The sequence below is a fragment of the Hevea brasiliensis genome, chromosome 12, assembly GCF_030052815.1.
Source record: "Hevea brasiliensis isolate MT/VB/25A 57/8 chromosome 12, ASM3005281v1, whole genome shotgun sequence".
Taxonomy (NCBI): Eukaryota; Viridiplantae; Streptophyta; class Magnoliopsida; order Malpighiales; family Euphorbiaceae; genus Hevea; species Hevea brasiliensis.
The window spans coordinates 66,511,549-66,536,586 of record NC_079504.1 but is presented as its reverse complement, the minus strand read 5'-3'; positions in this window follow the sequence as shown (position 1 = coordinate 66,536,586).

The window sequence follows — 25,038 nt, the reverse complement described above, 5'->3', positions numbered from 1 at the left end:
ACGCTTTAAAGCTTTCCCTCTCTCTCTGCACTAGATTTTGGAGGTATCTCCTTGTGGGGGCGACGTCACAGTTAAATTTGTACTGTTTCAAAAAAGCGTCAGCTAGATCTTTCCAGGAGCGCAATTTGCTCCTATGTAGTTGAATGCACCATCTCAAGGCTGCCCCAGAGAGACTCTCATGGAAAAAGTGGACTAGAAGTCTGTCATATTCCAAAAGGGCTGACATCTTGGTGATGTAAGTTGCCAGATGGATGCAGGGATCTGAATTTTCGGTATACTTGTCGAAGTCCGGAACTTTGAACTTTGGTGGCACCACCACATCTGGTACCAACCTCAGCAACGATACATTTACTGAACCGTACATATTCAATCCCTTTATTGCTCTTAATCTCTCTTCTAGAGCAGATAACTTCTCATTTTCTTTTGTTTTACTTTCTCCTCCTACTGCATGAGCTATTCCTCCAGTTGGGAAATAAGGGGCAGGGTGAACTGGAGGGATTGGGATAGAATGGTGTAACTCGGTATTTGAGACAACTGGGTAATAGGAAAAGGTAAGTCATTATTTGGGAGGGTTGGATTAACAGTGATTGTCGAATCCAGAATGGGTGGTTGAAAAGTGAAAGAGGTTTACGCTTGGTGAGAATCAACCGTTGTAGGAAGTGGGGGAGGTAGTGGCAAATTTGGTTCTGATGCATGCTTATTTTGGGATATCTCCTTCATCAGTTTCATGAGCTCTGAGACTTGGTCTCTTAATTCGGAAACTTGTCCCTATAGGTTCTGGACTTGTTCCTGATCTTCCATTAGCTTCTTTGTTCGTGATCTTATTAAGATACACTCATCTTGGTTGAACTGCTTGCTTTGTCAAGCTTGCTTTGCTTGGAGTAATGTTGATTTCTTGTGGGAAAAATTGTTAAATGAATTTTAAATTTTGTTAAAATTGAAGGTCTTAACTTAGACAAAGGATACGGTGGCATGTAAAAGCCAAAAATGGAATCTGTAGAAGGATAATTGCGTCAATTTTATCATGGCATCGCTTGATAGTCTAACGGTGAATGACTGGATCGAATGCGTGTCTATGATACTTGTCCATATGGCATATTCATCTTTTCGTACAACCCTAGCGAGGATAGTTCCTACGAGAGTCATACTATTCATTCACATTTCGATAAATAATGGTCCAAAGTGATTCATTAATCAAATAGTTCATACATAGTATTTTTTTTTTTACAATTGCCTAGGCTCAGGGAGACTTTTTAAAATGCAATGGCATATTTTGAGGTACTCGTAGAGTCTTTCCTCTTGTCGGGCGGGGTTGAATGTTTTCAAGGCATATTCAGATTCTGGCAGGAGCTCTTGTTTTCCTTGCGCAATCATTCTTTCTAGCTGGTCAACATTTTCTCTCAGCTCTTGATGGAGGGTAGCTTGTCTTTCTTTTTCTTTTCTTTCTTTGACACACTCCTTCAAAATATCGTTGATAAGCTGTGCTTGCTCCTTTAGTTTGAGCTTCTTCTTTTTGCTTTCTTGCTTATACTCTTCCATGAGTATCTCCTAGTAGGCCGTAAATCCCTAGGGCTAGTGTCATCGAAGCCTGTTCCCATTGTCTATTTTGAATGTGCAGATCCAAATGTTTTTTTTATGTAATTCCAATACCACCCACGCATGGTTCCCTTAGCAGTTTCCTTTCCTTTGCTTCCTCTGTAGAGACTCGCAATATACGTGCAAACCATTTCCAAGTCTATCTATGCTCGAGGTGTAGGTAGATCCAATTTTGTGCCACATAAGGGATCTCTAACAACGCCTGATATTCTTCCATAGTGGGAGTTGTATCAATGTCGTTGAAGGAGAATACCCCATACTTGGGATTCTAAGTGGATAGCATTGCTTTCAATGTCGAAACTTGTGTTCTAACCTGCATTAATGTTGCAATCCTTCCATACTTTTCCTCAAACTTTGCTTTGACGTGATCGGGAAGTGATTTCCAAATGCTGGATAGATCCTCAAGACCGGTCGTCCTAACCTCAAACTTGCTTGGGTCGAATGGAGATAATAGGCCAGTGTCTGCCCTGGTGGCATCACTCTGAGGGGACTCTGAACTATGAAGTGGTTTGGACCATGATCTAGCATTTTGTTCCTGTTTAGGAACTCCTTCTGTTGACTGACTCGAGGATGCCATGTGAAAGTTTCTGTTTTACCCTTTTCAGACTCCAATTCACAACTCCTGTGGAGAAAATTATTAGCAGAATAAATTCAGGTAATTTTGAATTATACTGCTGATGTGGTAATATCTATACACCTATCAAAGTAGGAAGGTGTTTAGATCATTCTAACAGCATGATTCAAAATTACGCTTACATTTTTTTTAAAAATTAAAAATACAAACGGAGTAAGGTAAAAGCAAGCATGTCCCTTTTTGTCCTAAAATAGGGAGAGTCCAAATACCGGGTAAGTACTATCTAATTGGATAGTTCTATCTTATGTGGTAGTTTGCTATGGCTTTCAGCTAATGTAATAGTTTAGCTCAAGGTCTAATTTTCTAAAAGCCACAGGTTCCCAAATTGTCCCTATTGCGAATAGTAGGGCCCTATTCCACTACCATGATACTATCGGGAGAATTCCACGGGTATCACAGTAAATAAAACAAGTTTCAATCTGAGCAGAAGCCTTCATGGATACTAACAGGGTAAAACCCACGGGTACCGCTGCATGACTCCCTCCTATTTCCTAAAAGGGTAAGAAAGCCCGGTTATAGGGCTGAAGTGTGTGAGGACGTTGTGTAAGTACTCAGTATGTGAAGGGACATATTTACCTCTTCCCTTTATGGGGGGAGTTTTTTAGACGAAGATTGTTGTGGGAATAAGATAATAAAAAATAAGCAAAAATGGTTAGAAAGAGATAACAAAAATTAACATATTAAGACTTTCAAATTTTGTATGCTAAGCTCCCTAATTACGATTTTAATTTACAAGAGCACAAAATTAAATCTGCTTTTGGACCTCTAAACTAGGATCAAGTGAAAATTTAAAATCCCCAATGGAGTCACCAAGCTGTCGCAAGGGTTTTTGCGATCGCCTGGACGAACTCTCACTGAAGTGGGAAAAGTGAGGAGATGCCACTTTAATTTTGAGGGAAATTAAAGAAAATCATTTGTGAAGGTAAATTAAAAAGAAACCACTTCGAAAACATAGATTCTAGATTCGGAGTCCATATACGGGTGGGGAAGGTGTTAGGCACCCCACTTCATCCCTCAACGAGGGTAAGCAGATTTAACATTATGCTCTTTATGAATTAAAATTGGTAATTTGGGGGTTGGAGTGACGATGTTAATCCTTCATAAGGATAAAAGAAATATTTGATATTTCACCATTTAGGGTTGCCCAAGAACATGAGTACATGGGATGACCCTTCAGTGATTAGATGCAATGTAGTGGATTTTTATTGGGGGTTAATTCGCATATTTGGAATGTCAATATTTTAATTTGGATTTAGGCTAAGAGAATTTGGGTAAGGACTCTCCCTCGATCTCTTAGTGTATTTTTTTTAAAATTAAGGTGGGAGATTTCGGATAAGAACTCTCCTCTGATCTCCTCATATTTTTTTAAGATTTCAGCCGAGAATGCGGGTAAGAACTCTCCCTTGATCTCTTAGTGTATTTTGTTTAAAATTTAGGTGGGAGATTTCAGATAAGAACTCTCCTCCGATCTCCTTATATTTTGTTAAGATTTCAGCCGAGAATGCGGGTAAGAACTCTCCCCCGATCTCTTAGTGTATTCTGTTTCAAATTTAGGTGGGAGATTTCGGATAAGAACTCTCCTCCGATCTCCTCATATTTTGTTAAGATTTCAGTCGAGAATGCGGGTAAGAACTCTCCCCCGATCTCTTAGTGTATTCTATTTGAAATTTAGGTGGGAGATTTCGGATAAGAACTCTCCTCCGATCTCCACATTTAATAGGGTTTTGGCCAAGAATACAGATAAGAATTCTCCTCCGATCTCTTTAACATATTGCGTTTAAGAATTAAGCGGAGCTCAGGTAAGAACTCTTCCCCGATCCCTTAATGTATTCTATTGCATTTAAAAATTAAGCTGAGCTCGGGTAAGAACTCTCCCCCAATCTCTTAATGTGTTGCATTAAAAATTAGATTGAGTTCGGGTAAGAACTTTCCCCTAAACTCTTAATATGTTTATCAGAATGGCATTTTGTAGGAACCTAAGACTAACGATTTAAGTAAAGGGTCCTTCTGGACCTCTCTTTTTTGGGGGATGGAGTTTCGAAGACATAGAGAATACGTGTAAAGCTTTTCCTAGCCTGTAACAACCCTCACCCTCTACAGTGTAGCCGAGGAAAGTGTGTCACAAGGAGTGCAGGAGCACCTGATCTTATCTGATTTTATTATAGTTCTTAATTTACTTGTTCAAAAAATTTATCTGAGGTTTAGGCTATTTTTACTGTTTATCAAAATCTGACTAATTTGGATAATTCAAAAATTTTAATGATAATCCGGTAGAGTGCCGGCTGTAATTTGGACTAACAGTTCTTCTGAACCTGCCAAAAACAATTTCAAATATGCTCAAATTCATAACTCAGATTATCTCAAAGCATTCTCATCAATTTCTAAAACTCAATCTCATTCAGAATCATTATGATTAGATAATTAATTCAAATATCAGAATTCTTATATCTCATTAACTTGTATAATTTTCCAATTAAGTACATAAATTTATCAAGTACTGGATATACAAATGAAATTACAGTTACTAATTCACATTACAATATAAGTAGTAATTATAATGTATAGATTAGAAAACATGCTTAAAATGAGCCCTATGTACATGCATTGCTGAGGAGGTGACAATCTTAAACTCTTTTGACACTTCTGCAGATCTGGACTCCAAAAATCTCAGTCGACAGTCTACTGGATTTACCTTCAGTACCTGTGCGAGGAAGAAATTCCATTGTGCTAAGCATTTCTACTTAATGGTGCAATAGTATAACAAGAAATAATATATACAAATAAAGAAAGGATAGAGCATAATTTAAATATTGAATAATCAATTTGATTTACTAAAATGTTTCTAATATTAACCATCTTATATACAAGTTTGTTCCTCTTTGGAAGTCCTAAATTTATAACCTTTCAGTAATACTACCCAGTATACAAATTATTCTAACTGTGTTGTCTTTTAAGTCTCTATGGTTCTGCAAATTATATTTTTATTATGTTTCTATTACTAATCGCTTTTACTCATTTCATTCAATACTAAATTTTATTGTACAAAAACTTCATTATACTTAACTTAACTTAACTGCCTGAATTGAATAATATTTTAATTGACTGCCCGTGTAGCCTATACACTGACCAAACTGGATAAACGGATATACTAGCACTGGATACCTAGTACCTCGGGCCGTCACACCATTGGTCACAAAGTATCTCCTAGTGTGCAAACAGTGTGGCTAAAAAGTCATATAATCAATCAGGCATTAAGCCGAGTATAATAACACAATCTGTATAGCCATAGGCTATTAAAATCATAGTATGGCATAATAAGCCATAAAACACAATATGACGTAAAGCCATTTATAGAACAGCTGTCAGAATCCTATTGGCATGCCAACCTATTCAAACTAGTCAACTAGGCAAACTAGGGCATATTGCAAGATTAAATAATTATTTCATTATTTTTAGGGTTTACTGGTCATTATACAATTCACTGGTCAATAAAAATATTGACCTTTTTAGATATCATGGATAAGTTGATTCTAGTATCAACATGTTACAATTTACAATTCAATATGTTGTCAATATAATGCAATTTACCCTTTTCACAAGTTGGCATTCATTGCCAAATTACTTCAAGCATCATTTTATGTAATTGTTAAATTCTCAATTTTTGTGTGCTAGATTGGTCTAGCTTAAAGTCCTATTTCTCTTGGTTTTTAGCTTCTAGTAAAAAGAAACAAAATTGTAGCACTATGTCTTATTGCACTCTAGGCAAAATTTTAGGTCATTCTGAGTTGTATAGACCAAGATATGGTCAATTTACTAAAGCTGGATAGATTACACCCTTAGTGCAAAATTTGGTCAATTTTAGTTCACTTTTAGTTCTAGCAGTTTTGGTACCCGAACTTGTGCAACCTATTTGACTTGGTTCTAGGCATTTCTGGGCTTTGGTGTCTTCATAAGAATTGTAGCTCTATGTCTTATTGCACTCTGGGCAAAATTTTAGGTCATTCTGAGTTTTATAGACCATGATATGGTCAATTTACTAAAACTGGACAGATTGCACCTTTAGTGCAAAATTTGGTCAATTTTAGGTCACTTTTAGTTCTAGCAGTTTTGATACCCAAACTTGTGCAACCTATTTGACTTGGTTCTGGTCATTTCTAGGCTTTGGTGTCTTCATAAGAATTGTATCTCTACATCTTATTGCACTCTGGGCAAAATTTCAGGTCATTCTGAGTTGTGTAGACCAAGATATGGTCAATTTACTAAAGCTGGACAGATTGCACCTTTAGTGCAAAATTTGGTCAATTTTAGGTCACTTTTAGTTCTGGCAGTTTTGGTACCTGAACTTATACAAGCTATTTGACTTGGTTCTGGCCATTTCTATGCTCTAGTGTCTTCATAATAATTGTAGCTCTATCTATACGCTATCCATGGTAAAAATTTCAGTTCAATTGGACCTGTTTTGAGTGAGTTATGGTCATCCCAATGACTACTCTTCATCTAGTCAAAAATTTGGGTTTTCAAGGTTGCCATTCTAGATTTGGTCATTTTTTAGGTCAGTTTCTTGGTAGAATTTTTGCAACATTTCCACATAGTTTCACCCCCCATTGGCCTCATACCAATTGGGTTCACGGTTTTGCACTTATGACCTGATTTAGGTGCTGCCAACATACACAACCTACATTTGAACATCACACTTCCAATTTTGACAATCCTCCTCCTCCCAATACTTCAACATTTAATTATGGCACTTCTATATATATATTGTACACAATTCCAGCAAGTATTTTAGGTAGAACACTCAAGTGCTGAATGCACACAATAAACCATTAATTTTTAACATTTACATCAACCCAAATTCAATGTACAACAACACATATATCACACATACACTTCCATGGCAATTACACAAACTGCCCACCATTCAACACCATCATATTTCATTGATAAATTTCATAAAATCACTCACAAATTCATGATATTTAAGGCTGCCCAACATGGCAGTTTACTTAAGCATCAAAGTCCCACTATTAAACCCTTAATTCAAGCACTAACATACACATACTTGGATATTAACTTACCACAACTTACATTTGAGTTAATCAACCTTAATTCCCATCCATTAAATATAAGAATAAGTCACTAACCATGCATTTTCATGGCTGCCAAAACTAAGGTTCACCAATACTCAATCATTTCCTCAATTTTTCTTAGCAATTCAACTTACCCAAAGCTCAACACAAGGATTAGTGAAGGAAAATGGGAAGATTAAGCACTAACCCTTTTTGTGCTTGATCAAACTTCATCAAATCCTCTCCTTCTTGCTGCCTATAGCTTCCCCAAGTTGAGTAGACAAAGATTAATGAAGGAATTTGTGTGGAAAGGTGGCTAGAAATGGAGTGCATGAAGGTTGATGAAGCTTCGGCCATGGAGGAACAATGGTGGATTCACTTCGGCTGGATGAAGAGAGGATGAAAATGAGATGTAATTCTGTCCAAAAGGCTTTATATGGGTCCCATAAATCATGCTTAGTGGAGCACTAAGCTTGATTAATGGTTTAAAAAATCCAAAGTTCCTTAATTTGTAATTATGCCACCAATCTTCCACTATTTATATAATGTACCACATTTTTATTTTTCATGATATTTTCAAAGTATAATACCATTTATTTTTAATGGACATTGAGGTCAAAAGTCAACTCTAAGTGTCAATTGACCAAAATCCCCTCTTCGGGTCAAATTCAGACTTTTTCGGTGCTACTGATATACTCCTTGTACCGCAGATTTCTTTAATTTTTGTTTTCCATTTATACTGACTTACTAATTTTTCTTTGATATTTCCAATATCAATTACACCTCAGTAGACCTTTAATTATGTCCCGAAAATATTTTCTCGGGTTCCCCACGGTCCAGGGCTAGTCAACGGTCATCGCCGTAACTTCCCGGTGTGGTCACCCATCGCTATGGGTTCAGCTCCTTTAACTTAGTCACATTTTGTCTCTTTTATTTTTTCTTAATTTTTCTCATCACATATTTCATTATTTTATGCTTCCTCACTGTCAATTAAGTGTAGTTCTAGACATTCCGACTTTCTAGGGTAGACATTAGCTGTCGAAATAGTTGGATGTACGGGCTACAAAAATGAGGATGTTCCAACTCTTCCCCTCTAAAAAGGAATTTCATCCTCAAAATTCATCAGATTCAAACAACTGAGCCTATCGTTATCTCAAAATTTTATTCACTTCCCCATCATTGTTTTCTTTTGCCTTTATTATTTCTACTCATGAAAGTCTATTATTCATTAGTTCTCTGATTTCTCATACTGGAATCCTTACTGGTCCTTCAATCTCTTTTACCAATTTCAACTCTGTTAAATTATCCTTTGTCTAGGTATTCTGCATTTATCTCATACAAGACCTTATACCTTGGTATCTTCGTGCTTATTTAATTAATATCACTATACATAAACTCCATCAATGAAAGGTATCTATTCTTGCTTCTAGAGGGAATAGCACTACAACTTTTAAATATATTTTCAAATACCTAAATCATTCTTTCTGACAAAAATATCAAAATAATTATAAGACTCTGTATCAATGTCTAGATATCTTTTCCCAACTCAATTCAACGTACTGGTGTTCTACACTTTTTCCCTTATAGTGTTTCAAAGGGTACCATTTGTATGCTAACTTGACACTTATTATTGTATACAAATTCTGTTAGTGGGAGGTATCTGTCCCATCTCTCCTTAGATTCAATGACACAAGTTCTCAGTATATTCTCGAGGGCTTATCATATATTATAGGTTATTATTATCATTTCATTTCATTGTTTATAGGAACTCAATGAGTTTCAGAATTTACCTGAATTACTCATTTATTTGTCCATCATCCGTCGAGGATGATAAGTCGTACTGATATCTCTAAGCTTAGAGCAATTACTGTGGTACAGGTAGTTCACATTAATGTAACCGAGTCACTGACTCTAGCTACCTTACAAGTGTAGTCGTTCAATAGGCTAGTTCTGAAGTTTTAAATTTCTGACTAGAATTTTCACATTTATTTCTCGTAATAGTACTCTATTCGGGTGTAACTGTATCAAACTATAGATTACTTACAAATATTCTTAATTTATTGTACCACAAGGAAGCACATAGCTCTATACAATAATCCCATGTTGGTACTGTAATCTGCAGCTTACAATACAAACATCGAGAACATTACATAGTCATTACATTATAACCTCATGAACTAGGTTTTCTACTTTTTTTTCTAATGCCCTCTGCGACTCTGAGTCCATATCTTAACTTTGAATAATCAAAAGTAAACAGATCTGCATTAGTGTCACCTCGACTCTTATGAATGCAATGCATGTATGCACACTAGTTCTTTGTACTTATCTGTGCCTAGGAACGCCTAAACCGTGCTCTGATACCACTAAATGAACACCCCTCACTCGTCTACAGTGTAGCCGAGGAAAGTGTGTCACACAGAGTGCCAGAGCACTTGATCTTATCTAATTTCATTATAGTTCTTAATTTACTTGTTCAAAAACTTTATCTGAGGTTTAGGCTATTTTTAGTGTTTATCAAAATCTGACTAATTTGGATAATTCAAAAATTTTAATGATAATCCGGCAGAGTGCCGGCTGTAATTTGGACTAACAGTTCTTCTAAACCTGCCAAAAATAATTTCAATATATGCTCAAATTCATAACTTAGATTATCTCAAAGCATTCTCATCAGTTTCTCAAACTCAATCTCATTCAGAATCATTATGATTAGATAATTAATTCAAAGACCATAATTCTTATATCTCATTAATTTATATAATTTGCCAATTAAGTACATAAATTTATCAAGCACTGGATATACAAATGAAATTATAGTTACTAATTCACATTACAATATAAGCAGTAATTATAATGTACAGATTAGAAAATATGCTTAAAATGAGCCCTATCTACATGCATTGCTGAGGAGGTGACAATCTTAAACTCTTATAACACTTCTGCAGATCTGGACTCCAAAAATCTCAGTCGACAGTCTACTTGTTTTACCTTCAGTACCTGCACGAGGAAGCAATTCCATCGCACTGAGCATTTCTGCTTAGTGGTGCAATAGTATAATAAGAAATAATATATATATATAAATAAAGAAAGGATAGAGCATAATTTAAATATTGAATAATCAATTTGATTTACTGGAATGTTTCTAATATTAACCATCTTATATACAAGTTTGTTCCTCTATGGAAGTGCTAAATTTATAACCATTTAGTAATACTACCCAGTATACAAATTATTCTAACTGTGTTGTCTTTTAAGTCTCTATGGTTCTACAAATTATATTTTTGTTATGTTTCTATTACTAATCTCTTTTACTCATTTCATTCAATACTAAATTTTATTGGACAAAAACTTTATTATACTTAACTTAACTGCCTGAATTGAATAATATTTTAATTGACTGCCCGTGTAGCCTATACACTGACCAGACTGGATAAACGGATATACTAGCATTGAGTACCTAGTACCTCAGGCCGTCACACCATCGGTCATAAAGTATCTCCCAGTGTGCAAACAGTATTGCTAAAAAGCAATATAATCAATCAGGCATTAAGCCGAGTATAATAACACAATCTGTATAGCCATAGGCTATTAAAATCATAGTATGGCATAATAAGCCATAAAACACAATATGACATAAAGCCATTTATAGAACAGCTGTCAGAATCCTATTGGCATGCCAACCTATCCAAACTAGTCAACTAGGCAAACTAAGGCATATTACAAGATTAAATATTTATTTCTTTACTTTTAGGGTTTACTGGTCATTATACAATTCACTGGTCAATGAAAATATTGACCTTTTTAGATATCATGGATAAGTTGATTATAGTATCAACATGTCACAATTTACAATTCAATATGTTGTCAATATAATGCAATTTACCCTTTTCACAAGTTGGCATGCATTGCCAAATTACTTCAAGCATCATTTTATGTAATTGTTAAATTCTCAATTTTTGTGTGCTAGACTGGTCTAGCTTAATGTCCTGTTTCTCTTGGTTTTTATGTGACACCCTTTACCCGTCTATAGTGTAGCCAAGCAAGTTATGCCACTCAGTGTGTCGGAGCACCAAATTCATGTTTCTATTACAATTTATCCCTTTTAATTCATTTATTTTCAATTTTTGATAAATCTGGATTTTTTCGCAAATTTTATAGAAAATTCGGCAGAGTGCCGGCTATAAATTGGAAAAACAGTTCTTATGAACCTGTTTAAAAATACTTCCAATATAATTTCCAAATCCAAACTCCATTATACACATTTCAAATCAATCTCAAAATCTTAATCTCAAATCACAACACTATTTTTAGAAATTTTTCTTTTCACTTCATTATTGGAAGCACATTCATAAATATTTCTCAACATAATATACAGAAAATTTCAATAATATGAAATTTCATAAATTTACATCATCAATAATTTCAAGAGTTTATAATTACAATCCCAAAACTAATACAAAATACAAAATACAAAATACAAAATACTACCCAAAATCCTAATGTCCTACCATATGCACTGCAGAGGTGAGGTGACTCTGGACTCCGGATGCAGCTCTGAAAACTCACCCTGTCTGATGTCTGCTGGGCTCCCCAGCTAGGTCTCCAGTACCTACGCGTGGCAAAAGCGACGCGCTAAGCAATTCTACTTAGTGGTGATAATATAAAATAAAATAAATTAAATTAAATAAAGTATGCATAATGTATGTTTACATTTTTTAGTAGACTTAATTTCTGATATTATTTGCAGTATTATTCAATTAAAATTTGGTAAGGTTTATTATCATTGCCCGAGTAACCTATATTAGTCAACTGGACTGGATAAATGGGTAAACTGTCACTGGGTGCTAAGTACCTCAGACCATCACACCATCGGTCACATTGTGTCTCCCGGTGTGCAACAGAATAACTAATAAGCTGTAATAATCATCAGGGTGAAAACCCAAGTATACCAACTCAAATAACATAGCCAAAGGCTATTATATCGCAGAATGGCATGGGAAGCTATGAAACACAGAATGGCATGAAGCCATATGCAGTACTGCTAACAGAACCCTATTGGCATGCCAACCTATCCAAACCAATCTTGCTAGGTATACTAGGGCATTTTACACTTTTAAGTTTCACAATTTTGAAATTTAAGTTTTAGTGTTATTATTCCATTCATTGGTCAATAAAAATGTTGACTTTTGCATAGGCAATAGATACATTGGTTCTAATACTCCCAACATGCCACATTTTACATTCTAAATTTATTGGTATTGATTGCCAATACCATTTCTAACCTTAATATTAATTGTAAAAAATTTTCAGTTTCATGCTTTGTCTTTACTGTTCCATTAGTCATTTTTGCAGTAGGAATTTGGCAAAATGATCAACATGAAAGTTGTTCCTTATTTTGTCTAGTTGCATTTCCTTTTTCGAATCACTCCATTTGGAGTTTTTTAGCTCAAGTTATGGCCCAAAAACCACAACTGGCTAGATTGAAATTTCTCCAGAATTTCTGGACTGACCAAATCTATATTGTTAGAAATAGTGTCTGCAACTCACTTTTTGAATATGTTTTGGTCATAATTTGGGTTAGGTTTCTTCATGAAAGTTTTTGGTCTATATCGCAACTTGTTGCTGGTAAAATTTCAGGTCAATTGGACCTTTCTACACTGAGTTATGGGCAAATGACTAAATACTATTCATTTGGTCATTTTGCACAGGCAGAATGCAGGTCACCGGATTAGGGCAAACTTTTGGTCAACTTGGTTTGGTTTTCTGGGCATAGTTTCTTCACCAAAGTTGTGCCATTATGTGTTTAGTTTCATGTCTAATTGGAGTTGCCCCAATTGAACCTCTACAATTCAAGTTATTGCTACCCAAACTTGCTGGACTCATGCCCATTCCTACAGGTCACCAAAGGGCCGCCACACTAAACTCAAATCCCACTACACAATTCACTCCATTTTTGATTCAAACAGAACCAAATGGTCACTAATTGACCATTAAAACCTACTTTCATCATCACATGGTCAAGGTCTCATTTTCCACCCCAAACCCTAACTCAAACATTACAAATCATGCATTACCATTACACTTCATCACTCCACTTACAAGATGCATATTAAGGGCATCCATACTAGCATGTTAAGTCCACATAAATCATCACCATATTACCCTAACCAAGGCTGCCAAAATTTAGGGATTACATACAAATGGTATTCCATCAATTTCCTTATCATTTGCACTCATTCATAGTCCTAATACATGAATTTAAAGTGAAAGAACAAGGTTAGGTCACTAACCTCTATGGAGTAAAGTTTCCCACTTGCTAGGGTTCTTGTTTTCCTTTTTTTTTGCTCCCAAAAGAATCTCCAAGGTGTAAGAATACTTTTTTTGTGTTGGGAGTATAAGGTTTAGTGGGGTAGAAGCTAGTGAAATCAAGCTTTCAAAAGCTTGAAAATGGGTGGCTATGGAGGAGGGTCACGGCAAAGAAGAAAGAAGAAGAAAGAATTATGATTGTTTTCATTTTTTCCAGCCCATTTTGTCTCTTTTAAATAAGTTTATGGCATGTGTCCACATTGGGTTGGTTGGGAGAATCTTAATGACATCATTATGATGTCGTAAGTCCATTTTCTTTCATTTTCTCATCTTTTCTTGTCTATTTAATTGCAATTAAATTTTTAACAACATTTATTCATATTTTATGTTATATAAATTATTTATTTAACTGGACAAGTTGGCCAAAAATCATCTCTGAAGACGAAATGACTAAAATGCCCTCCGTTTGGATTAACGAGCCAAAATTGTATGTAATGATTGAAAAAATTTTCTAAGTATTTTCTTGGAATTCTCATGCCATAAGAACCTCAATGACCCTTCAATGGAGTCCCAAAAATTATTTTATAATTTTTTCCCTGGTCTAGAGTTGCTAACGGCCTTCACCGTCACTTCCCCTTCGGGTTACTCATCCCTGGTGTTTCGACTTGTTTAACCTTAGTGTATTTCCTTTCTAAAATTTTTCCTTGATTTTTTTATGAGCATTATTTAGTTTCTTTATAACTACTCACTCTAGTCTATTTATAATTTTAAACATTCTAACTGCCCGGACTGACATTGGTCACCGAAACAGTAGACTGTACGGACTAGCTAAAGTGAGGATGTCACATTTTAGCTTCTTGTCAAAGAAGAAAAATTGTATCTCTATGTCTTATTGCACTCTGGGCAAAATTTCAGGTCATTCTGAGTTGTATAGACCAAGATATGGTCAATTTACTAAAGCTAGACAGATTGCACCTTTAGTGCAAAATTTGGTTACTTTTAGGTCACTTTTAATTCTGGCAATTTTGGTACTCAAACTTGTACAAGCTATTTGACTTGGTTCTAGTCATTTTTGGGCTTTGGCGTCTTCATAAGAATTGTAGCTCTATGTCTTATTACACTCTGGGCAAAATTTTAGGTCATTCTGAGTTGTATAGACCAAGATATGGTCAATTTACTAAAGTTGGACAGATTGCACCTTTAGTGTAAAATTTGGTCAATTTTATGTCACTTTTAGTTCTGGCAGTTTTGATACCCGAACTTGTGCAAGCTATTTAACTTGGTTCTGGTCATTTCTAGGCTTTGGTGTCTTCATAAGAATTGTAGCTCTAAGTCTTATTGCACTCTGCGCAAAATTTCAGGTCATTCTGAGTTATATAGACCAAGATATGGTCAATTTACTAAAGCTGGACAGATTGCAACTTTAGTGTAAAATTTGGTCAATTTTAGGTCTCTTTTAGTTCTGGCAGTTTTGGTACCCTTGTACAACCTATTTGACTTGGTTCTGGAAATTTCTGGGCTTTGCTGTCTTCATAAGAATTGTAGCTCTATGTCTAAGCTATACATGGTAAAAATTTCAGGTCAATTGGACCTGTTTTGAGTGAGTTATGGTCATCCCAATTACTACTGTTCATATGGTCAAAATCTGGGTTTGCAAGGTTGCCATTCCGGATTTAGTCATTTTTAAGGTCAGTTTCTAGGCAGAATTGTGGCAACATTTCCACATGAAAGTTGGCCTATTTGGTGTCTAGCCCTCCATTGGCCTCATACCAATTGGGTTCACGGTTTTGCACTTATGACCTAATTTAGGTGCTGCCAACATACACAACCTACATTTGAACATCACACTTCCAATTTTGACAATCCTCCTCCTCCCAATACTTCAACATTTAATCACGGCACTTCTATATATATTGTACACAATTCCAGCAAGCATTTTGGGCAGAACACTTAAGTGCTCAATGCACACAATACACCATTAATGTTTAACATTTACTTCAACCCAAATTCAATGTACAACATCACATATATCACACATACACTTCCATGGCAATTACACAAACTGCCCACCATTCAATACCATCATATTTCATTGATAAATTTCATAACCTCACATACAAATTCATGATATTTAAGGCTGCCCAACATGGCAGTTTACTAAAGCATTAAAGTCCCACTATTAAACCCTTAATTCAAGCACTAACATACACATACTTGGATATTAACTTACCACAACTTACATTTGAGTTAATCAACCTTAATTCCCATCCATTAAATATAAGAATAAGTCACTAACCATGCATTTTCATGGTTGCCAAAACTAAGGTTCACAAATACTCAATCCTTTCCTCAATTTTTCTTAGCAATTCAACTTACCCAAAGCTCAACACAAGGATTAGTGAAGGAAAATGGGAAGATTAAGCACTAACCCTTTTTGTGCTTGGTCAAACTTCATCAAATCCTCTCTTTCTTGCTGCCTATAGCTTCCCCAAGTTGAGTAGGCAAAGATTAATGAAGGAATTTGTGTGGAAAAGTGGCTAGAAATGGAGTGCATGAAGGTTGATGAAGCTTCGGCCATGGAGGAACAATGGTGGATTCACTTCGGCTGGATGAAGAGAGGATGAAGATGAGATGTAATTCTGTCCAAAAGGCTTTATATAGGTCCCATAAATCATGCTTAGTGGAGCACTAAGTTTGATTAATGGTTTAAAAAATCCAAAGTTCCTTAATTTGTAATTATGCCACCAATCTTCCACTATTTATATAATGTACCACATTTTTATTTTTTATAATATTTTCAAAGTAAATTATCACTTATTTTTAATGGACATTGACATCAAAAGTCAACTCTAAGTGTCAATTGACCAAAATGCCCCTCTTCGGGTCAAATTCGGACTTTTTCGGTGCTACCAATTTACTTCTTGTACCGCCGATTTCTTTAATTTTTGTTTTCCTTTTATACTGACTTACTAATTTTTCTTTGACATTTTCATTGTCAATTACACCTCACAAGAGCTTTAATTATGTCCCAAAAATATTTTCCTGGGTTCCCCTTGGTCCAGGGCTAGTCAACGGTCAACTTCTCGATGCGGTCACCCATCGCTATAGGTTCGGCTCATTTAACTTAGTCACATTTTATCTCTTTTATTTTTTCTTAATTTTTCTCATCACATATTTCATTATTTTATGCTTCCTCACTGTCAATTAAGTGTAGTTTCAGACATTCTGACTTTTCAGGGTAGACATTAGCTGTCAGAACAGTAGGATGTATGGGCTATGAAAATGAGGATGTTACATAGCCTACGGGACCTTGTAACTAGATAGTGGGCGAAAGACCGAACTCCTTGTCGACTTTCTGTGTGATCACTCTATCCGAACTCCTTGATCCTATCTCTTTTAATTGCTCGCTCGGGATCCGAGCTTATCTTGATTCCCGATCTATTATATTATCACCTGGGCTCGTTCCTTGGCCCGACCTCACAAATTATTTGTTTGACCTATTCTTGTTTCCAACCTACCCGACCCATGCTACACCTATCTTCCTTTGTTATTTTTATTTTTTTTAGACTGAAAGTTTTCATGTCGAAACACCCCTGCTTATATTCTTTTTTGTATTTACAAGTTGCTTATGACTTGAACATCTATTCTCAAAGGAAATGAAAACTAAGAGATGATAAATGAAGTTTATGAACGAATAGAAAAAGAAGACCCAGTAAATGAATATTGGCCTAGATAATCTATTTAGAGATTTAGTGTGACTGGATATAAAAGAAATTTTAAGAGAGAAAATAAAACAAGAATATTCGACAAAATAACAGTCTAAACACTTACCTGTGGGAAGTTGAAGAGACAGATGAGCTAACTCCGGTGTCCACAAATCTTGTAGAGGTGAAAGCTGACGGTAAGAGAACTTGAGCTTACCCGGAGTAATATGGATAGGTCGAAACGATGTTGAACCTTGATGGTAAAGTCAGATACTAGAGCAGTGGGAATGAGGTGGAGTGAAGATGATTGCAGAGGAACTGAGAATGGAAGTTTCAGGACTAAGAGCTCCTTTTAATGAAAATACTTAAGAAAACTGATTTCTGAAGTTTTTCCACACTTCGAAAGCTCAGAATGGTAAGTAGCAAGACTGAATCAAAATTTTGAGTATTTCCACTATAATCACCACCACCTTTTTTTTCATTCTGTCCTTTCTGCAGTATTGCATGCAGGTATTTATAGGGAACGGGTGCTCATCATGGAGGGTCAGAATCTCATCAGGGGAGATAAAGGGTTTGGATTTAAAAGGACATAATCCGATGTCTGAGAATTAAAGAGAATCAAAATGGAAGGTTGAGATTTCATTTAGAATATCTGTCCTTTCTTCTCTTAATCCAATGGTTCAGGGTCTTGCCTTACAAGATGGATCTGAGGGCTGGTAATAAAAAGCATCGAACCTATCGTCTGCTTTTTAATCCAAGGGCTCTGGTTCCGTCCTTACAAGTATGATCAACGGTGGAGATCGAGGTGTATAGAACTGCCATAACTATTTTGGCGTTTGTCAGCTAGGTGGGCGATTCTGCAAATGAGGCGTGTGGTGGAGATTTGATCATGCCCACAACGCTTTAACTAACTCGGCTCTGATTATGGAGAGAGTTGATTGAAAGTTATTTTAATCCCTTTGTGCTTTCCGATCTCTATTTATTCCGATCTCTCTATTATGACCTTCTTCTTTTTCGATCTCTCTCATATCAGGTCCCCCCATCGCTTCCCGATCTCTCCTATTCTAGATTTTTCTTATTATCTGACCCGCCTTGGTCAAAGCAATTAATTCTTCAGTTACAGATGCATCCGCTTTGGTTTTTGCATGCAATAAATGCTCAAGCCCTACACATATACACCAATGAGAAATCCCCTTCATACTTCACTTCTCCTTCTTCAGTTTCTCCATTTCTCCAATTCTAGCTTCTCCGATAATAATTATGATTATGGTGATTGCTTTTGATCTTTTTCTGACTGTTTTCTTCTCCTTTCACCTGAAAGTTTATGACCCCGGCGATCGAAGGACCATAAGGATGTTATCTGATGACAATGATGGAACTAGACTAATTTATCGATCAAGATCGAAAGTGACGAATGTGCCGATCTCGAATTGGTCTACCGATGTAACGGGTGGACTGATTTCGAGCAAGAGAACTGCTAATTTCAATCTTAATGTTAGTGACTGCCTCTTGAAGTTCATTTGGCTCCTCACCACATCGGGCGCCCTGACTACAGCTCGATTCTGGTCGATGACATCGACAATGACTTCGCTTATCATCATGAGAGTCATAGTCACCCTATCTGAGCTGCACATCTATCCAAAACTTGTGGCTAGCTTTCTGATCAAACACATCTTTTGATTCAGCCATAAGACTGGGCTTTGATATAGGTTACTACTAGGTAAGATGTAGTGCTGATCTTTAGAGATCGACCAAATGATGTAATCTGATCTTTTGAGATCGCCCCAATAATGTAATCTGATCTTTTGAGATCGCCCAACTGATGTAATCCAATCTTTTGAAAATGAAATGAAATTTTATTTAAATGTTTTTGTTTTATTATCACATTATTTATTTTTCAATCTCTGACAAGTGCATTCGATCTGCTCACTATTTGCCGATCCCTGAGTCTGAAAATTTATTCCATTTAGCCGATCTTGTAACACCCCTATGTTCAGTAGTGTGTTCTACTGTTTCAATGACCAGTGTCTGTCTGGACAGCTAGGATGCCTAGAACTACATTTAAATGTTAGTGAGGAGATATAAAATAATGAAATACAAGAAAGAAAAATGCAAGAAAAATAAAGAAAAAATAATAGCAATGAAATGTAACCAAGTTAAACGAGCCGAAAACCGTAGCGATGGGTGACCACACCGAGAAGTTGCGGCGTGGACCGTTGACTAGCCCTGGATCGTGGGGAACCTTGGAAAATATTTTTAAGACTTAAATAAACATCTATTGAAGTATAAATGACATTAGAAATGTCAAAGAAAAATTAAGTAATTAGTACAAAGAAAAACGAGAAATCGAGAAACCGATAAAACTCGGTGTTACCGAAAAATCAGGAATACAATCCGAATAGGGGCATTGTGGTCAACTGACACCCCAAGTTGACTATTGACCTCAATTTCCATTAAAAATAAGTGGTATTACACTTTGAAAATATCATGAAAAATAAAAATATAGTACATAATGTAAATAGTGGAAGTAATGAGGCAAACTTGCAAATTTTGGAAACTTTGAATAAATAAATCATTTCCTAAAGTTAGTGCTCCACTAACTTACATTGTGGGACACCTTATTAAGCATTTGGACAGATTAAACTTCATCTTCAACCTTCATAAATCACACCAGCCAAAACCCTCCCAAAGAAAGCTCCCATGGCCGCCCACATGCATGGTACACTCCACCCATTTTCAAGCCAATTTTCTTCTACTTGTCTTCATTAAATTTGACCACCACAAGGGCAGCACTTAGGGAAAAAGAAAGAAGGAATTTGGTGGAGTTTTGAGGAAGTCCACTTGAGATACGTGTCCATTTCTTCATCCTTTCTCCATTAAAGCTTGTGTGGGTGTTGTGGTGAATGGATTTATGGAAGGAAAGTTGAAGTTTGATGAGTTAGGATGATATTACATTTCGGAAGCCATGGTAGTTCAATATGTGTAACTTGTATCTACATGTAAGTGGTAGTTTGAGGTTTGAATTAAGTGCTTATATGTATTGATGTTGAATTCCATGTATAAAGTTTGAATGGTAAGCTTGAAAAGTGAAAATGGAAGTTTGATATGTATGTGTATTTTTTGGCAGCCTCATGATGAAGATTGAAGTGTTTAAATTCATGAAAAGGTTGTTGAATTATGGTACTAGAAGTGGCAGCTTATGTGTATGATTGAGTAGAAAATAAATGTATAATTTGATGATGGAAGTAATGTGTAATATTTAGGAAAGTTTATGTGTATATATTGTAGGGTTTGGACCATGTGAATTATGGTTGCATTTAGTGCATTGTGAAATTGTTATATTCTGTCCAAGTTGACCTATAATGTAAGGTAATGAATGGTTATGGTTAGTGCTAAATGCAGAATGGTGTGGGGAAGTGAAGATGTAATTGGTAAATATGTGTTTGATTTGGTGCTTGAGAGGCATGTAGAGGGCAGTGTTCTAATGAGCCTATAACCCTAAGTGTGTGACTCCAATTGGTATGAGACCAATTGGAGGTGAAACTAGGTACAAAATGTGCCAACTTTCATGAAGAAAGCCTACCTAAATTCTATCTAGAAAGTGATGTGAGAATTGACCAAATCCGGATTATGACGTTGCAAACTTGAAAATTGACCATTTGGATAATAGTTAGTGTTTTGCCCATAACTCACTCAAAACAGGTCCAAATGACCTGAAATTTTCACCATAGATAGATTAGACATAGAGCTACAACTCTTATGAAGACACCAAAACCCAGAAATGATCATAAGCAAGTCAAAATGCTTGCAAATATTCGGGTATAAAAACTGCCAGAACCAGAAATGACCTAAAAATGACATAAGTTTGCCATTTTAGTGTAATCTGACCAGCAATAGTAAAATGACCATAACTTGGTCTAGTAAACTCCAAATGACCTAAAATTTGTGGCAAAAGTTCACTAAGACATGGACCTACAAGTTTGTAAGTCAGACCAGAAATTGAAAACCGAGGGAACTAGGTCGTCCGGGTAGGTCAAAATAGCATATTGAAATTCGATAAATTGCAATAAAATGCAATACACTTGAAAATGAATTTGGTAACATGTATCAACACTAAAGGACTATAAAATGTGACATATTGGTAACATTAAAATTTATTCCCCTAGAGTACATTAAGGGTCAACATTATAGGTTGACTAAGAAAAGTACTAATATTAAATAAATTAATTATTGAACCTTATTGTCAGAGACATTTTAAATGAGTACTGAAACGCTTTAAAATGTGTGTTTCAATTAGCAAAGACTCAGGGAAGGGGAAGGAAACACTGAGTCAGGGCCAAGAGGTTACACTTCAGATGTTTGTGCACAACAATTATTTCTTTTAAATTTTCAATTGAAATAAATTATGACTATTTATATGTTATTATTTTAAATTGTGGAAAATTGTTTGAATGGAAATTTGATGGGTACTTATTGCTTGAAAAATATTACAAATGGTTTGAAACCACAGCTATCATGTATATTTGATTGAATTCCTCGCTAGCTTGTCTAGTGGGACGAATTGACTTTGAATTCCCTGTTGAGGTGTGTTCCTGTTGAGGACGAATAGGATGAGTACTCATATTATTGCTAGCTAACTATGTTATTCCTCACTAGCCATTGGCTTTTGGGATGAATTGGACTATGGAATCATGATTTAGATGTGTATGTGATTTATTGATATTTATTGTGATATTGTGAAAAGGAGTTTAATTCTTTATGACATTCACTGTCTTTTGAATTCAACTATGATTTTAAGTATCAACAGTTCATATGATTTATGGTTGATGGTTTTAAATTGTATCTTCTTAATGTTGTGCACCACTGAGACATTGGTTCAGCAATAGCTTTTTCATTGCTATCGCAGGTAGACAGATGGACAGAGCAGCAGAGTAGACTGCTTGTGCTACATTTTGAGATTTCGCCGGGTATATTGAGTATACCATATTTTGTAGTTTTTGTTGTAATGTTTGTGCTCTGTATGTATATATTATACTTGGTCTTGAGCAGTTGTAAACTAAAATTATAAATTATTTTGGCCTGTAAAAATATTGTGACATATTTCTTTATCTCAGCTTTTGGAAACACTGGAAATTTGTTGTTGAATTGAGTTGAGAAATTTGTTGTGTTGAACTATTATTAGAGTTTGGGATTGAAGAAATATGTATTGGAAGTGCTTTTTACAGGTTTTGAAGAACTATTTTATTCAAAATATAGATGGCACTCTGCCAAAATTTTTACAGAAATTATTGATACTCAAATTTGGTATTTGGTTTCACTTTAGTAAAAAAAATTTTTAACACCTGTCAAAAGTGCTTACTACTGTAAAAAGAAATAAGAAAAGGTTTAAAATCCCTTGTAGTGTATTTAATGAGTTATCAGTAGGCGAAGTTTGGTAATTCATTAGGTATACTACAAGATCATGTTATGCCTTACGGAGGTTAGGGTGTGATAGATCTCATTTGTTTGATTTTTTATATGTTTCTAGAACCTTCTTGTGATGTGTCAATGAAGTAACCCGATTCTGCTAACCGATGCGTCGCTTGGGACTTCGCGAGCATTTTTATTGCCCAGATGGGTATAAATAGGGGTGAAGTTAGTCAGTCATTTATGTCATTTTCAGAACCTCTCTTAGCAATCCCAGCATTTTCTCTTGTTTTCTCAAGTTTTTCGGCACCGATCACATTCCGGTAAGGATTTTGATTATCTTCTTGGTTAATTTCTTTTGTTTTCCCTGAAAATGAGCGACGCTGAGGGTCAGAGAGCTGCTATTCCACCTTTTGTTCACATCTCGTGGACATCAGACGAAGTTGAGGTAATTAGGCCAAGTGGACGACCTGAACCTTCTGCAACCTCCGTCCCAGCTCGTGGTTGGGCAGCTTAATCTAAACGGGCCTCTACTTCTGGGAAAGAAAATCTCCCCCTGGATGAATTGCCATTGGTCCTTCAAGAAACCGACGTGCAGTCCATTTGCCAATAGTATAACCTCTGAACCGACTCTTTTGAGCTTATACAATGCCACGGCGATCTCTGAGCTAATCATTTCTTTGAAGAAAATGATGTGATCACGGTGTATAAAGAGCAATTGAAGGCCAGACTTCAGTTTCCCTTGGATAATTTCTTTAAGGCCGTTCTGAAGCTTTATCATGTAAGCGTAGCCCAAGTGCTCCCTAATTCATGGTGGATCCTGGTGGCTTTCAGAGGGTTATGCCAAGCCAAAAAGCTCGAGCCTACAGCGTAGGTTTTTGCTGAGTTGCATAGGCTTACTCGTCGGAAGGACGACGAGTACTGGTTCTTCCAAGCCAAGCTGCACTGTGGGCTTTTTGCCGACCTTCCCTCTTCGCTGAAGAACTGGAAGAACCGGTTCTTTATATTGAGGAACAAGATCCCAAATGGCTTTGAAGGTTTCCCATGCAGCTGGCAATACCTGGTCCCCTCGGCTCCAAAGAAGATTACTTTGAATAGAGACAAGGATGCCATGGTAAAGGAATTGAATAAGCAGGCGGCCACCCATAAGTATTTTTGCCTAGATGCTGTAATGGCCGAACTGAAGTGGTGGCTTATGCAGGTGATTGCCAATGGAGATTACGAGCTACAACTCTCTGACCTCGGACCCGGGATTGATATAACCTGAGTCTTTGACCTCCTGACTTAAGTGAACTCACTAACTTTTTTTCATGTAGGTATGGCTGGAGGCGAAAGCGTGAAGGAGAGTCGTAAGCGAAAGAGAGAGATCGCCCAGAAAGTTTGGGAAATGAAGATGGCTGCGATGTCCCAAATGCCAAGGCGGGACTCAATAGAAGTGCCGGGCTCTTCGTCCCATCCTTCATAACAGCCGATCCTAGAGTTGGAGATCGCTCCTTCCCCTCCTCGACAGGAAGAACCGCCACCTCCGCCTGTTTCCTCTGAGGGAGGCCCTTCTCGACCTACTGTGAGGACCCTTTCCCGTGGTGCCTAAGTCCTCATTCACCCTCTCAAGAAGAACCGCTCAGTTCAGGGGAACCTGGTCTAGCTAAGGTTTTGGGCGCCACCATATGCCTCCAGGATGACCGGAATAGGCTGACCCCCGATAGTATTGATGATCTTCTAACTTAGAAGATGAGTTTGAGCATAGAGAGCCTGGTGAATCAACATATAATCAGGGAAAAGGCTCATTTTCTGAGGCAGGAAATTCTGAAGGCAGTCCAGGACTCTGCTTTCGCCCGAGCCCAACTTTTGTCCACCCAGGACTATATCACTGAGATTGAGGGTCGGATGAAATCCTATAAGGACAAGTTAACCAAACTAGAGAGTGAACTAGAAGAAGCTCAGGCCTTCTGAACTGCCGATGTCACTCGCCTTACCAAAGAGATCAGAGTGAAAGAAGAAGAGGCTATGATAAGGAAAGCTGGTGCCTATGTGAATGCACATGGCGATCATCTGGCCGAGCTCGAAAGGCGTTATCCTGGGAAAGACTTCACCTGGATGGTGGATCTTGCTCTTAGAGATGAAGAGGGGAGCAAGGAGGAGCTCGAGAGAGAGAGAGAGAGGATGAAAGGAATGATGATGTATCTGGAGAACAGGCTAGTGGAGACCCTCCAGCCGAATGATTTGTAAATTTTCTTTGAAATGAAATGAAGTCTTCTTTTGTTCAATTTCTTGATGAGATCGAGAAGTGTCCAAATTGTATGAGTACTTAATTGTTTTAAAAGTA